General features: G+C 33.0%; 1 non-coding gene across 1 annotated transcript; it reads left to right on the forward strand.

Moving 5' to 3' along the window:
* Positions 1 to 251: 251 nt before the first annotated feature.
* TRNAN-GUU (transfer RNA asparagine (anticodon GUU)) lies at positions 252 to 323 on the forward strand. Its single transcript has one exon. It is a non-coding gene; the product is annotated as a tRNA-Asn (tRNA).
* Positions 324 to 5,094: the final 4,771 nt, after the last annotated feature.

Below are 5,094 nucleotides of genomic sequence, written 5' to 3' on the forward strand. Positions count from 1 at the left end.
ACTTTAACATCTTAAACTGAAACTTAGATTTCAAGAAATTTATTGCTTCTAACAATATCGAAGTGTTTTCCATTGAAAGAATTTGCCATTAATGTCCATTTTTGAATTCCCACAATTTTTAAGTGATCCCCCCTGCAGCTGTACTCTTGGTAAGTGATTTACGAGTTTAGAGGTAGTGAAAAATGAGAAAGTGTTTAGTATTTTCCCAATATCTGAATTTATATAAGGTATTTCTCCCACTTCCCTAGTGTGCCTTCGTGGTGTAACGGTAGCACGCTGGGCCGTTATTCCAGAGGTCCGTGGTTCGATTCCCGGCGAAGGCGGTTGCTAATTTTTCATCTCTCCGGCCTCCAACAAAATCCTGTCTCTAAAAGGTAAACGGGGAAAATGCTTTTTAAATGGAATTTGTTGGGGGGAAATGCTTTTTAAAGCTTTAAAATGCTTTTTAAGGCTCTTAATAAATTAAACATAAATTTACGTACTGTCTTTAGAACTGTGCGCAAGTTTATGTTTAATTTATCTTTTTTTGTAAATCTGGCACATGCTGTTACATCAGAAAGCTTAATTTGATTCCATACTTCTCTTTCAATCTATATCCTTATTTATTTCATCTATGCAGCTTTATTTTCATCAAAACTAAAAAAGCATTTTACTAATAGGAAGTCTAGACGGAAGGCAGGAAACTGATTAAATATATGCAGCAAAAATATCATTCGAAAGAATAATTAAAAAATAAAATATTAAAAATGTTTGCAAGCTAATTTGTTGCTTTAATGTTCCTATTAGCTCAGAGACGAACAAAATAAGACTTCAGCATCATGGGAAATATTTAAAAAAAAATTATAAAAGTATTTATAGGTCAAAAATAGAAGTTTTAAAAGAAGAGAAATGATTTATGAAAATGCATCCAAATTTTCTCTCGGTTTGTAATGATTCTGAAATGTCTGCTGTGTGGTTACAATAAAGACTTTTGCGACAAAGCGGTTACTATTTAACGAATCGTAGTTATAACAGAAATTAAAATAAATATTAATACTAATTCAGAAATTAAGACACAATAACACGCTGAATAAATACCAATTCAGAAGTCAAACAACAAAAATCAGCGAATCAACAAAAATCAGCGAATCAGCAAAATCATTTTGCGGTTTCGCAGCTGAAGATGATGGTTCGGTAAAACCATCGAAACTAGTCCTGTGAAAATTTTGTAGGTATAACGCTGATTTTTGTTGTTTGACTTCTGAATTGGTACTAATTCAGAAATCAAACAACAAAAATCAGCGTTATATTTTCAAGATTTTCACAGGAGGAGTTATATTTTGATGGTTTTACTGAACCACCATCCTTGATACATTGTCCATCTTCGACGACTGTAAAAAGTGACTTTGGAGATCTCCTGATTAATATTGGCTAAATAAATGTGTTTCGATACTTCATCGTCAAGTGTCGTCATTATTCACTCCAAATCCATACGAACCCCATACGAACGTGAACGAAGAAAATAACGTAACAACTGGTGTCAGAAGAAAACGCAACAGATCTATAGTTTTATATAAGAAATAAGCACTTAAACAAAACACGTGCGGTCACAAATTCGATTTAATAAACACAAAATAAACCATAAAATTATTATTCTAAAAACAAAAAGTGAACAAAACTAAGGAAAACAATGTGCAACACCTATATCTACATAGGAAAGCAAAATTACAGTCGAAAGAGGATTAAAATATTTACAAATATTTTGCGGCAATACCTAACGTTATTCTGTTGCAAAAAACAAGGCAAAGAAATTTTCTGCCCCTGCAAAAAAAAAAAAAAAAAAAAGGTAAAAGTTTACAATTGGGTGCCCCTTGTTTATTGGCGATTTTTTGACGCCAAGATCGGCGCCAGGAAGGCACAATTTCAAGGTGGTCGCTACACAAAACCGAAATAAGAAGTCAAAGAATTGCACAAGGTCTGTGTCCATGTACACATCGATCTGTTTTTACTTAAAAAAACATCATAGAATTGCACAAACTAGGCATTGCGCACTGCCTTAAATATGTCCATCAATCTATTTTCATTTAAATAAAATCGGGAAGCTAAAACAAAGTTAAAACTATCGTGGTAACCAAAAGTGAGGTTTCATCGCCAAAATTTTTAAAAAAAAATGTCGCCAATCGAAGAGGCACCCAATTCTACAATAGAGCCAATTTTTTTTTTTTTTTTTTTTTTTTTTTTTTTTAAGTAATGTTAAACATTATTTTATGTTAAACTACAAATTGTGCATTTCATTCATATATGTTATATTTATCTGTACAATCATAAAGCAATTTATAAATATTTTAAGATATTACATATTTCTGTGGATAATATCACACAATTAAATTCATATCCCTTCACACTTCCAGAAAATGTAGTTTTGCACAATATTACAATATTTAAGATTTCCTGAGGTATTTTGCTTTTGATAATCACCTTTAAAGACCTCAAAAGATACAACAGCCTGATGTCACTAAATAGTATTTTTACCGGTAAAAAACTTATTTATAAGTTTTTTAAAGCGTCTACTTCTCAGATAACGATAAGCAAGTAAAGATATTACGAATATTACAATTACTTGTTTTTGGTCTTTTATTATCATCAAATACCTATCTCTTACTTATTGCCATAGCATGAAAGAAATATCTCTGAATCGGACACTCTTTACATTGAATAAGTCAAAACAAAAAAAAAATTTTTTTTTCATTTTATATTTGATATCAAGCTTACATCAACCCATAACAAAACAGCAACGATTTCAGACGAAGTTTGTTTTTAATCGGGGCAGAAAGCAATGTAACGTAAAAGCATAGCTACTCTAAATATAGACGCAGAATGTTTCATCAAAATTACTTCCGCTTGCGAAACGAAAAAAAGTAATTAGAAAAATTATTCAGTTGGTTGCTTCTTGATGCTGTTTAATTCTGAACATTTGACTGTGATTTCGGAAACAAACATGCTCTAGAAAATGTATTTTCATCCTGGATGCTATTTATTTTTTTACTCTAATTACTCTTTTCATAAGATTTTTAGACTGTAGTATTAGGAGGTTATATTAATTTTTGACCATTTCCTTTATATGTTTATTTTGTTAAACAGTCGATAAGATTATTAAAATAAATGGAGGCTCAAGCAAATACGCTTTTAATAAATTTAAATAAATTATTACAGTTTGATTAAAGGTAAATTAGTGCTACTCGTAGCAGTCAATGGAGAACCTTCTGGAATAATTTCTTACTCGTTTAGCCCAGAATGTTCTCGAACACAAGCCAAAAGCTATATAAATCCTGCTGTAGACATGTGTTTAGTCCAACGAGTTGATCGTCAGTCTAGTCTCGAGTTGGTCGTCTGCTGTATCGCGAGATAGTGCATCGAGAGTGCGCATCGTTGATGCTGTCGAGTGTATCGTCTAATGCTTGGCGAGCTGTAGCGTGGAGAGTCTCGAGAGTACGTAGAGTTCCAAGAACGACTGAACCGAATCGGGAGCTGTACTCTGGTGCTTTGCCGTTAAGTTTATAGCTTGATAGCTGAGTCACTGATTGTTTCAGCGTGTTTGCCGTTTCGACGACTGTAAACGTGTTTTTGGAGCTATCTTGAATAATACTGTCTAATAGATTGTGTTTCCATTCTTCATCAAGGGCTGTGGTCGTTATTCACTCCAAATCCACGAACCTTTAACGTAACGTGGAGGGAAAAACGTAACAATATTATTTTCAGTGTAATGTGTGAAGCAGAATATGATATATTTAATATACTGAATCACATGCAATATCAGAGTGCTATTAGACATTACTAGTACAATTTTGCATGAGATGTTAAAGTGCTAGTAATGGATACACAATTAAATAAATAACTAAGAAAATAATTCTTTCTTACAAAATATCATTTCGTCAAGAACAGTATAAAATTAACCTCATTTCTGTTTTTAAATGAGATGCATTAGTAAAAAAATTTGGTAAAATATTTTACATGGTATATTGTTTAAAATGGATTTAATGCTTTTATCATGCCTATTCTTTCCCTTCGCATTAAAAAAATATACGACTTTTTAAGAAAAACAGATCCTGTAACATTTTACAGTGAATAATATATTGAAATATATTTTGCCCTGTAATGTGTGAAGAAGATGGCAAGAAACACGCATGCTTTATCGCAAAGAATAAAAACAACTTCCAGACAAGATGAATGCTTGAAAAATAGAATGCCAAATTACCCAGATTCTTGCGGAAATGTGAATTCCAGCTATCGTAGTACCAGAGTGGTAATATAATTTCAAAAAGGGACTACGCTATGACCAGGAACATCAACTTGCATCAACAAGTTGATGCCTCGTTAACCTCATTCTTGTTCATGCAAACTGGAATTCCTATTCATAGTGGAAAACATATTCGAAGATGGTTTGAACAAAACTACATTCAAGGAACTATGCCTATTTATAAGCCGAAAAGATCGCTTGTGAAACTGAGAATTCCCAGCTGTCGCGGTAGCAGTGTGTTAATAGTATTCCAAAAACTACATAAGCAACGACTAGAAATATCAGCTTACGTCAACAAAATTACCACCTCCTTACCTTCTTCTTGTTCATTTAAGATGGAATTCCTAGTCATAGAGGAAGACGTATCGGGAGGTAGTTCGAATGAAATGACATCCATAAACTGTGTTCCCATTTGTAAACTTAAAAGATCACTTATGAACCTGGGAATTCCAGGTGTTGCTATAGCAGTGTGATAATAGAATTTCAAAAACTACGTAAGCTATGAATAGCAATATCAGCTTACATCTACAAGATGGCTACCTTCTCACTTCTGTCTTGTTCATGCAGTCAGGAATTCCTAGTCATAGTGGAAAACATATATGAATATGGTTCGAACAAAACGACATCCAGAAACTGAGCGTGCATTTATACACCTGAAAGACCACATATGAAACTGAGAATTCCACATTTGCAGTAGCAATGTGATATTAGAATTTCAAAATGTAAGTACACTATGACTGGGAACATCAGGTTACATCAACAACATGGCTACCACTTTGCAGCTTTGTTGATCATGCAGGCTGGAATTTGTGGTCATA

Source organism: Stegodyphus dumicola, chromosome 6 (assembly GCF_044657685.1).
Source record: "Stegodyphus dumicola isolate Sdum_Otavi_A_Nest chromosome 6, ASM4465768v1".
In the NCBI taxonomy this organism is placed as follows: domain Eukaryota; kingdom Metazoa; phylum Arthropoda; class Arachnida; order Araneae; family Eresidae; genus Stegodyphus; species Stegodyphus dumicola.